Source organism: Pinus tabuliformis, chromosome 1_1, assembly GCF_031772625.1.
Source record: "Pinus tabuliformis cultivar Carrire ecotype Pingquan chromosome 1_1, CPIR1, whole genome shotgun sequence".
Classification (NCBI taxonomy): Eukaryota; Viridiplantae; Streptophyta; class Pinopsida; order Pinales; family Pinaceae; genus Pinus; species Pinus tabuliformis.
In genome coordinates, this window is record NC_142297.1 from 630,053,592 (window position 1) to 630,066,325 (window position 12,734).

Sequence of the window (12,734 nt, forward strand, 5' to 3'; positions counted from 1 at the left end):
TTATTTATGGCCCCTATTGTCCACACTCTGATGCTTTTTTGTTATTAATATATTTTTAAATATTTTATTTATGGTTGAGAGTGAAGTATGTTTTTATTATTAATGTTTTTTTAAATACCACATGTTAACACTATGTTAAGCACATAAGGAATTAAATATCTCTTCCATACTGGGTTGTAATATCCATAATAACCAAAATACTTATTTTTTCTTAAATATAATCTATATTGTTTTTATTTATTTATTATTATTATTTTTTAAAGTGAGATGTCTCCTCCCAGAGCACGTGCTTAGCTAAGAAAACCCTTTCTCAACCAGTTGTGCTACTGGGACTCGACGTTTTTATTTATTTAGTGGATATTTTATTTTTATTTTAGAAGGGACAATGCCAACTTCAAGTTGAGCATGTATGGAATTACACCTCCCACATACTGTAGAATGCACCTTTATGCTTAATAACAAGGACAAAATTCTATATTAGTAATAAATAAAAAATTTAAGAAATTTATATTTTAATATAATTTATGAATGGATGAATGATTTTAATGAAGTCCATGAGGCCGATCATCCTAAGGGACCACGAGAATAACAACCTTAAATCATCTTCATATTCCTCCCAATGTCGTATCTTCTTCTATGAGTCTTGACTAAAAAGCTAACAATCTGATTGATCTTCTCTTCGTCAAATAGATGGTGCATGTTTTCAACCTTTATATTGTTTTCATACTGCATTTGCTTTCATTCGTTGGTGTTAGGACATTCATGCAGCTTGATATTCCACTTACTCAACCACTTTTTATTTTTCTTCATCCAAGTTTTCTTCCTACGATATAATCTCTCTTCCATAGCTATCTTGGGCCAACATTGTTTATCCCTGTTTCTAGCCTTATTTAAATAGTTTATTAACCTTATTATCATTGTTGCCTCCAATGGAAAGGTTCCTACTTTAGTTATTTCTGTATTCTTTTTAACTGCCTCTAGCTGTAAGTTGACATGCTACTTCCCCATACCTCGCAACTGTAGAGAACAACCGACATAACCAACAAACCAAAAAGGGTTTTCTTGGTTTTCCAATCCCAAAGTTCAACTTTTATGCACCTATATTGGAGTAAGTATGAGGCTCTCCATCCTCCTTCAATTATTTTCACCCTACAAGTGTCCCAACTGAGCTTATGGTGGAATTCAATCCCAAGATATTTGTATTCGTTAACTATCTCCAGAGGACCACCTTCAAAAAGAAAAGTGTTTGGTTTGGCTTTTCTACTTAAAGAGAAAATCATAATTTTGGTTATGTTAATGTTCACTTGCGTCGCAACCTCCTGACAAAAGTGTTCTAAGGCCTTTAAGTGTTCTATTAATCCATGTGTTGTTTTTGAGATTAGAATAATATCATCTGTGTATAGAAGCAACTTTAGCACTTAGCTTGCTAGATGAACCCCTTCTCCATTTGCTTTACTTAACCAATCTTCCATCTTATCAATATATAAACCAAACAATGGTGGGGGGGTGGTGGTAGAGGACATCCTTGTTTAACACCAATATCACTAACAAAACATTCAGACATTCCTTCACTTGTTCTGATTTTAGCTCTAATTTTCTCATAAAGTCTAAGAACTGCTGCTCTATACTCATCTAGAATACCCAACTCTTCCATATTGTTCCATAGTTTGCCTCTAAGAGCTGTGTCAAAGGCTTTCTTGAAGTCCACAAAACAACAATAGGTTGTTTCACCTTGCTTGTCCCAAACTTTCTCTATCAAATGTCTAAGGGTGACACAATGGTCAATGGTAAAGTGTCTAGGTCTGAATCTTGCTTGTCCTTTTTCCCCTTTTCCCTCACTTTCTGCCCAACTGCTGATTCTTCACTCTATCATGCTCCCAAAAAGCTTTCCCATGAGCGGGTTGACCATAATAGTGTGGTAGTTAGAAGGATTATTGATATCTTCGCTCTGAAAGATAGGAATGGCCACACTAGTAGTCCACTCTCCCGAAAAGCCGTCTTAGATGATGCCTGTCATATCCCCAGACTATTGTAAATATTTTTTTATTTACCTCATTTAAAAAAAAACATAAATGAAAGGATGGTGATTATGATCTGTTGCATGAATTAATTAATATTTATTTTATTTCATTTGAGATATGGAATTGTGGAATAATTTTCCAGTAATAGGGATGATATGTAACTTAAAAGAGTTAATATATATCAAAAGAAAAATAATAAAGAAACGGTTGCAAACCCTAACCACTTTTCCCCTCCCTAACTGTGGAATGGGTTCCAGGAAAAGGGAAAAAGGGGAAACAAAGGGAAAAACACTGTGTTGTAGAGGACAGGCAGTGAGGGAAAATGGGTAGCTTACCATGTCTAGTGAGGATCAGATGGTAAGAGTGCAGAGCGCTGCAACTAGCAAAGACAGTTGTCTTTGAGCAAGCTAGGGGGGAGACTGGTCTTAAAAGATAGTCTCACGGTCGGGTGGAGGACTAGCTGCAGAGAAGCAGGTTGACTGTATCAATAAACAGGAAACAGAGGGGCATCTATGGTAGACAACACATGTACATGGCTCTGTCTTACTTCTAAAGAGTAAGAAATGTTTAAAATTCTTGTAGGTTGCAGAATTTAGAATAGAGTGTAAGGGTACACAGATGGGAGATTATAGTTTTGTTAAAGGAAAAGGAATATTATTGTTAGCTGGGTATAAGAGGGAAGTTCGTATAAAGTTCAGTCCATATCCTGTAAGTCTAACCATAACCGTTTAGATATACTTTCCTCAGACTTGAATTTAAAAACACGTTGGTAGGTTCGTGTTGCTAGCTGTAGGTGGTAAGGGCAACATAACTGTTTTGCTGTAAAGAAATTTAACCTATAACATAACCATCATTTCAGAATCCAGGGTACAAGGCAAGAAGGAATTTCCCTCAGGCGGACAACAAAAAAAAGAAAAAAGAACAAAAAACTATAGCAGTTGCTCGGGGAAACTCTAAGCAACCGGATAAGGGTAAGCAAGCCTAGGCAACCCGAAATGGAGGGTGTGCCGCACAGGTTTCTCCCAAGCGGTATCAAGATCTTGACTGAGATTACTATTTTTGTGTTAGTCTTAGGTTTTTAGGGTAGGAAACTCTCATGCCCAGGTCGCGAAGCCGCCACCATAGGAAGCTCGGCAAGAGCGAGAAGGGTCATAAGCTCGAGTGGGGTTACAAACTCACTGTCCTACCCCCGTCACATTATGCCGGACTTCAGAACATGAGTAGGAAGGTTACAGGCATGAGAGGAAGCAGGACGAATCATCTCAAACAGAGGGAAGGAAGACAAAGTCACATGCAACTAGCCGCAAAGGGTATATTTAGCAATTCAAGCCATGCAAATAATCATTTCCTAATTAGAGAGCCAAAAACCTGGAGTCAACGGAGCAGAAAACCGCAGTTCATAGATATAAGAGATTGAAAGAAAACTACTATACAGGGAAGCCGCGGAGCGGAATTTTCCATACCAGGTTTAAACATTAGTTCCACATTGCTATTTAGAAGTAAATACGACAATTCTTATAAATCTGCAACCCAGTAGAACAAAATACGTATCTTTAAAATGGCAGTACCGTAAAACAAAACATACATCATAAAATTACAGTTCCGTAGAATGAAGACAAACGCTTATGCGTGTTAAAATTGTATTCACCATACATAAGGTGAACAAAGAATTGTAGACGACCCAGAAATCCAGGACTTAATTTACATGAGATAATACAATGCAAATTCCTCCAAACCCTTGCTCATTAAAGTATAAAAAAAAAAGGGAAAAACCCTAAACCCTCGAAGCACAAGGATTCCTGAAGCAGCTAGAAAACCCATAGCCGAGAGACTCCCATACCTAGAGATCGGTTATGGCGGAGATGGGGTTATCCCTAGTCAAGGCTAGCCACCGAGCTAAGGTAGGCGTCCAGCCTGAAACAATGAAAACATTTAACTCAGATAAGTGCCAAAGTAAGCTATGCCGCCTTCTGGGACAACCACTCAAGGAAAAATATGCTCCATTAGTCAAAAGCTTATCTGCTAGGAACTCCGGCCAGATTGTGCACAACACTGTCTCAATTTTGCAGACCGCTTCATAGCCAAATACCTATAGATGCATAACCTTCTGTCAACAAAAGCTTTAAAATATAGAGTAGAGACAAAACATGCATAATCAAAAGAAGCAAGGTAACCATAACCCTATTCGTTATTACCTGAAAAGTCGAGGACCAAACTGCCGGTAGCTGGACAGAGTCTACAAGTCGATTTCCGGGTCCGAGTGCGGACAGAGCATGAACAAACCCTCAAAGAGGGAAAAACGACTAACCCAAATGAGCCAGTTTTCGAGTCCAACAACAGTATAGGTTGGTAGGCCGGGATAACACTTCACCCAACCACCGTCGGATTGACTGAGGCATCTCCCCTTCGTCGATTCAGCGAGAATTACCATGCAAAGCAGAAGGTAGGACATGCCTGTAGGCCTCGTACAACACGAGGCGGGCAGGAATTAATTCTCTTAATAAAACGGATAAGGCGTGTCACGTGATGGCAAAAGAAAAAGTCCGGAAACAACTCACCACCTAACGTTGCGTGGAATGCTCATGCATAACACTTATGTAGAACCAAGTTTAAAACAGTACCAGTTTAATGTAGGCAGTGGTGTAGGTTAAACAAATCCCTAGGAGGTCCTTAGCATGAGAATTATTTAAATGTTTAACTACAGAAATAATTATATATAAAAAATAAATAAAATAAAATAAAATTGTGTGGAGACATTACAATGCCATTGAAAATTCCTTTTAAATGAGGAGAAAAGAGCTCAAATCCCCATTTTATGAATTCAATTTTAAGCCTATCTATGTCCTCTTCCTTATCGCTTGCTAAATTCTTTATTCCCTTCTTGATATCATCCTCTGTGAATAGTTCCATTGAAGTGTTTATTGTGGGGAGAGTATCTTTCTTATGCATCCGCTCATAGAGGAGCCTCACATATTCCAACCATTGGCCACCTGTAATATTGTTTTTAGTCTGCTTTCTCCTTTGTTGTATCTCTTTCTGAAATCCCTTGGGGTTGTGCTTTCCAAGAGAGATTATCTCATTTCTTCTTCCATATATATATATATATATTTATTTATTTATTTATTTATTTATTGTACTATTTTTTCATATTTCTTCTTATTTTCTTAGCTCCATTTTCTCTCTTTTAGAGATCTCCTAGTTGCCTTGCATTCTTCATCATACCATGGATTTTTCAGAAAAGTAGTTGCAATTCCCTTCTTGGGGAGGGACCTTTTGCATGCACTTAAGGCCCTGTGAATTGTTGGGATCAACAAACTACAATGAACATGACAACCCGCCTTATTGGTTGTCTTATCTGCCACACCATGCTCTATAGTCCAAAATTGTTGCTTAAGAGTAGCACTAAATCTTTCCTTGTTTCCCTTATTTATGAGGATTTTTCCTTTGTAAAGAGTTTGCTTTTGTATTCCAAGAGTTTTCCTATGGTGTCGAATACTATGGGAAAAATACAACTTAACAAATAGAGGGGCATGGTCAGATTTCATTTCGATAGGAAAATCCCTAATATGGAACTTCAACAGCCTAGAGGTGAAACTTTGCGAGCTGATTACATAATCTACCATGCTTTGACCATTGTAAGTTTTGCATGTGACACCTCCTGGAGGTGGCCACCCTCTCATTCCACTGAAAATAACCATGCCAAACAAACTACAATGCCCCAGTAATTCTTCCCCTAAGTGCATCACACCCCCATTTTCATAATGTGAATCCCTTTCCCAAGGTTGACCACCACCCTCTTCCAACCACACGGGATTGTTTTCTCCTCTTTCTTCATTTATCAATTGGAGGGATTGGTTATTAGTTGTCCTTCCATTAAAGTATCCTATTAACAATATTCCCCCAAGAGGGTTGAATACAGATATATCTCTCTTCAATGAGGCATGTACATGTCTTCGTTGTCTAAATTTATTCTTTTATATATTTTTGAGTTTTTTGGGGCAAAGTAACAAGCCGCCAACCTGAAAGTAACCTCCTTTTCTATTATTTTCAGCCAAATGTATTATTTATTCGAATCCTCCTTTTCTACTTTTAAAATTCCACCCCATTTTTCATTTATTAGCACCGTGACTCCTCTGTGTCCTTTGCATGTCTCATTCACTTTGTTCCAAACTGAAATCTTCTTGTAAACCTCGAAATCTAGAGCCTTGCATCCACGGTGCTCATGTGTTTCTACAAGAATGATAATATCCTTCCCCTTTGGTATGGGCCCCAACCCCAGACTTCTTCTCCATGGATAACTTATGCAATTCCAAATTACTACCTGTAAGCAGTCTAGTGAGGCCCCTATTTCCTATTTCCTATTTGGGAACCAGTCACTGCTTTGAGCTTTACCATTCTTAAACCATTCCTGTTTTCCCTCATTTCTTGTTGCTTTCACTTTTTCCCACTCCTTTCTTTTTTGATCTTGTTGAGCAGGAGGCAAGTCCCCATCTAGGTAGATATGTGTGTCTCTAAGCAATTCTCTATTTCTAAGGATCATATTCTTATCCTCTATATTCCTCAAGATAACTTTTACATGTCTATATCTTCCTCCCTCTACCTTCTTTCTGATCTTGCTTGTTTGATGAATACACCTCGTCCACTTCAATTGATCTTTAAGGAAATTCCTTGCTAAGATGTCGGTCCTTTCATTTTCACTATAGTCCCTCAACCCTTTGATAATGATATTTGAATACACCTCGTCCACTTCAATTGATCTTTAAGGAAATTCCTTGCTAAGATGTCGGTCCTTTCATTTTCACCGTAGTCCCTCAACCCTTTGATAATGATATTTGTAGCCTTCCCTTACTTGTCTTTTTCTTCTTTTATTTGAATTTTGATTTGATTCTCAATGATGCCTTTTTTATTGTTTGTTGATCCACTTACAACTTGTGACCATGATTTAGCCTCTTCTATCTGATCTTTTAGTTGATTTTATTTAGCTTCCAGTTCATCCAATGCTAATTGAATCTCCTTTATTTGTGTTGTGTCCTCTTCTTTTACCAATTCTGACTTCTCAAGGTCGGTTACCCTTATTTGCTCTAATTCTTGTTTCAAGGCAACCACTTCTTGCTGCCCTTTTTCAATTTTACCCTGCATGTTTGTGATTTGTTCCTTGAGAGCTTTATTTTCTCTCTCTAATCTGCCCTTGAACTCCACAATTTCATTTACTTTGTTGCCTTCATACCACCTTTTCGCTTCTAAAATTTCGAGTCTCCTCTTCATGCTCATGAGCTCTTCCACATATAGTCTCGATGACCACATTAATGGTGTTGATGTGGGACTATATAGGCCTTTGTTGTCATGCTTATCTATTTTTTTATCTTCTTTGTTTGCTACAAAACCCTCTGTTCTGTTCAGACTTGATTTGAGACCCTTAATAGCTTCTCTTTGCCCTACATTAGTTTGAGAGGCCTTGCTAGATAAGTTGTTTACTTTCGGCAGGATCATTGCAAATTTTTTCTTAGGTGTTTGCCTTAGTTTTTGGATCTTCCTACGCCTTAAAATCCCCTTATATTGTTTTGCGTTTACAAAAACCAATCTCTCGTCTGTGTTGTAAGTGCCCTTCTGAAGAAAAATTTCCATAGAGGACCCCCATGATCCTGCTAAATCCTCCATTTTTATGACAGGGTGAGGAAACGAAGGTCCACTAACGAGCTGAAGGTTGTGTTTTCAATCAGAGCTCCCACCTACTTTATGAACAAGGTTTAATAATGGCAATGAACCCTTCACTTGAGATTGCAAACCACCGTTGTACCTTACCCCCTCCACAGTAATCGAATAGTTTGCAAATTTGTTTCCTGTTGTGTTAAGGCGTGGTATTTGTGTCTCCTCTATGTTGGACTCCTCTCTTAACAGTGGCAACATTTCCTTTGGGTCCTCTAGAGTAACCATCATATTTTTTTTTTTAATTAATTTTTTTATTGTGTTTTTCTTCAGTTTTATATTAATCTCAATTAATTTGTGCCAATTTAAATGAGATAAACACAACTTAAATCACAAGAGACGAAAAATAAGATAAAACCTCCCTTGCAAAGATTGGGTCCCTTTGAGCATTCTTTGGTCCCACTAGTTGTCAGGTGTCTCCCCGTGCTGCCTATTATTCCCCCTATTGCCTGCTATCTCACCCCTATCTCTGCCCCTATCTATATGGTGATGCAACCTTAGTTATCTCTCTCACAACCCTCGTTGTCCATATGTGAACCCTCGCTAGTGCCTGTCTCAAAACCCTTGTGCCTTGTATTGCAACCCTCGTTGCCTCCTCGCTGTCTCACAACCCTTGTGACCCTCATTGCCTCGCTACCCTCGCAACCCTCACTACTTTCACAACCCTCGTTCCCTCGCAACCCTCGCAACCCTAAGTGGTCCTTCAAATTACTAAGCGACAGAGTATGCAACAGTTGTACAAGACCTCTTAACACACTTACCTACATAGTGTAGTGCCACACAAATTTGGTATTTCTGATCTGTCAATAAGTGTAGTGCCACAAAAATCAGGTATTTCTGATCTATTGAAAATAAAAATAAAATAAAACTATAGCAATAAGTGATTTTCACGTTTAAGTATGAGGAACATGTGTACTTATTTCAATTTTTAATGTAGAGTTGATGCAAATATTTCAATATCAATTATATATAATATAGAACTTTATCAATTAGTAAACTAAGTTGTTTTTACATTCAAGTATGAGAGATATATATGAGTGAATGCATGGTATTTAAAACAAATATTAATAATGAAAAAAATATTTCAAATACATTTTCATGTATATATTAAATAAAATACTTTGCAATTGAAAGTAAAAGAATTATTATAGTTAAAACATTTCAATTATATGTTACTTAATATGGGGGAGATCTGTAAATCCTTCACATGGAGTTGACATGTGGCGCACACACATGCACCTATATAGGTAATAACAAGGAAACAATTCTATATTAGTAAGAAACAAAAATATTTAAGAAAATTATATTTTAAAATAATTGAAAGTAAAAATAAAATAAAATTGATGATATAATATCAATGCGTGAGCGCTTAGGGAATGATGGAGGTTTAGGGTTTTTGTCAGACCATGCAACGACAGACCTGCTCAGACCACGGCGCCTCTGTAACAACTCATCAACAACACTGGCAATAATATACGACAACGAATAGAGTATTTGTCATGGATAACCTCCAGGGGGAGGACACGGTGCCTCCCCCCAATGATCAAGGAAAACCTCAGATGCAAACCGGAAATGACAGGAAGAAGCCACAGGAAGAAGCGGAAACGAATCACAATGCACAGACAGATAACATAGGAAGGGATGAGATTCCTAAAGCAACCTCTGCCACATGCAAACTTTTCGCAACAGAAAGACCAAAGATTGAACTACCAAGTCAAAGAATCAATGCCCAAATCCAGTACATGAAGGATCATGCATTAATAGGGAAATTTATCGGCTTCTGGCCCATAGAGAAAGCCCTGCATGGTTGGATAGCAGCCAAATGGAAGCCAAAAGGGCACATCACCTTGCAGCTGGGACCAAAGGGCTTCTTCACAACAATCTTCAACTGTATAGAGGACTAGAATAGGGTAATCGATGGAGGACCCTACTTCTTCAATGCTGTTGGTCTTTACCTGGGAGACTGGATTGAGAGATTCAACCCGGAAAAAGAGGATCTAAGTTGGTCACCAGTATGGATTCGTCACTACTCCCTTCCTCTAGAGTATTGGGATGAAGATTCACTGAAAGATATTGGAAATGGACTGGGGGAGTTCATTAAAATTGTGGAGGAGACAAAACTCAGAAGATATACTTCCTACGCCCGCATTTGTGTCTATATGCATCTAAGTCAAGCTCTTCCGGACACGGTAAGTCTATATCATGATGATTTTGAGTGGATTTAGTCAATAGATTACGAACATGTTCCATTCAGATGCAGAAAATGTCATTCCCTTGGCCATCTCTTTCGTGATTGCCCGCTAAATATGAAACCCCCAACTTATACCTCCTTAGAAAAACCTGATTTTGAAGGTTTCACCAAGGTAAACAATCGCAAAAAGAACCACAAAAAACCTGCATCAAACCCTAAAAAGCCTTCCGCCAACACCTCAATGCCATCCACCAGTAACAACTTTGATATCTTAGCTCAACTTGATCCGACAGCCACTGAGTCCCCCTTACCCTCCGAGGAGCCTCTCAAGGCAACCTCTAAGGTCAACCCCACAGGCTCAGGGAAAACTCAAAAGCCCTCGCAATCCATAGATCTCACCACCTCCACACCCAGTCTGACACCGATCTGGAAACCTCATGGCATGGATATAGACATTTTGCAGCAAGAGACCACCGTTGCAACAGACTTCGCGGCGGAAAGCAGTGAGGCCAAGCATATGGAAGAAGAGCCTGAAAGTATAGACATAGGAGATCTGGACATATTGGGACTGGAACAAGCTTGCAGGAAAAAAGAATTTGACAAGATCCCAGAAAGATAGCTAGAAAGCTTGGAAGTCATCCTTTCTAGAGCACATCAGCAAAGATCTCTAGGTATTCAACCCGGAAGTCAATGGGATGGAAAAAACATTCCTAAAGACAATAAAAAATGAGGGAGAAAGATAGACCTCCAAAGAACCATCCATATTGGGGAAATGCTGGTGGAATCAGGAAGATATTCCAAGCTTACAAAGTATTACAGTCCCCTACCCAATAATGAAACATGAAGCTCACATCTTGGAATATAAGAGGGCTAAACAACCCTGGGAAATACAGAATGATAAAAAACATGATTCAGTAGGAGAAACCTCAAATCTTCTTCATGCAAGAAACAAAATGTAATTCTACCACACTTGGCCAAACTCTTGCCAAAGCATGGCCAGGTAGTCAAGCAGTAGCAGTGGATGCCTTAGGAGCTTCAAGAGGACTAGCAATAGCCTGGGATGAACGAGCTATCATGCTTACTAATATCCATGCGAGTCATCATTTCATTCAAGCCACTTTTCATATAATAGGGACAAATGTGCATGGTCACCTCACCAATTTCTACTTCCCCTAGGAAGTAGTGAATAAGATAGCCATTTTGAATACATTAACTCTGATCAACTCCAAAAGAATTCACCTGCTCTGGATTACAGGAGGAGACTTCAATATGATAACTAAACTGGAAGAAAAAAGCGGAGGCAGGAATAAACTGGATAGTGAAAGTATCCATTTAAAGAATTTCATACAAAACAACTAGCTTATAGATATGCCATTCAATAACGGTATTTACACATGGAATAATAGAAGAACTGGCACCGAGAAAATTGCCTCCCGACTGGATAGACTTCTACTTTCAGAAAATGCCATCCATCTTGGAGGAGATTTTTCAGCCTCGATCCTACCCCTTTCTGGCTCAGATCATTGGCTTATTTCGCTCTAATGGCAAAGACCCGGGAACAACACTCAGAGACCTTTTCGATTTGAAGCCTTCTAGCTGATGCATCCAGACTTCAACAACTTGATACATACAGCTTGGAAAAGCTTCAGCCCCTGGAAGGTTCAAAAATGTATCAATTCCAACAAAAACTCAAACATCTCAAAATGAACATCAAGCATTGTAATCAACAGACCTTTGGCAATATCTTCCAAGCTCATAATGCTCTAGCTTAGGAAATGAAAAGAATCCAGCAGACAATCATTACTGAAGGAAGAACTGAAGCCCTCTCAGAGCAGGAAAAGCTCCTTTAGATTCAAATAGAAGAAAGAGAAAATCAAGAAGAGATACTCTCGAAACAAAAATCTAGAATCAGATGGCTTAAGGAGGGAGAGAGAAATACAAAAAAAATTCATTTGCACCACCATACAGAGAAGAATGCACAACAATATCACTCATATTCAAAATCAGCAAGGAGTACACTTGGAAAACCATGAGGACATAGAGCAAGAGCTTCTTACATATTTCAAACGAGTGCATCAAGAACCACAAGTCGGTTGACAGCCAGCTATAGAGAAGATTATATAGAAAGTTCCGAAAATTATAGCAGAAGAACACAATCATCTCCTCCTTCGTCTGATATCTCTACAGGAAGTCGAGTTTGCTATGCGACAGCTCAAGGAAGGAAAGGCACCTGGTCCAGACGGTTTCACCTCAAATTTCTTTCATAATTTCTGGGATCTCATTAAAGAGGAGGTCTGGCAGGTAGTTGAAGAATCCCAGACTTCACGATGGATGCTTCCCTCTCCAAACACAACTTTTATTACCCTTATCCCCAAAGAAGAACAATCTCTAACTCCAAAAAAATTCAGGCCTATCGCTCTCTGTAATGTCATTTACAAAATCATATCTAAAGTTATCACCTCTCACCTGAAGCCATTGCTACCTAGGCTCATCTCGCCAGAGCAATCGGGATATGTGGAAGGGCGGCAAATCACAGATGGCATCATTCTCACCCATGAGATCATACACTCCTTGAAGCATCTCAAAAAAGCAGGTATTCTCCTTAAAATTGACCTTTCAAAAGCTTTTTATATGTTAAGTTGGACTTATATTCAAAAGATGATGATAGCCTTTGGCTTCTCCTCTCCTTGGGTTAGATGGGTTATGAGTCTTATATCCTCCTCTCTTTTCTCCATTCTGGTTAATGGCATACCTTCCACCCCCTTTCATCCCACTAGACGCATCCGACAAGGAGATCCTCTCCCCCTTTTTGTTTG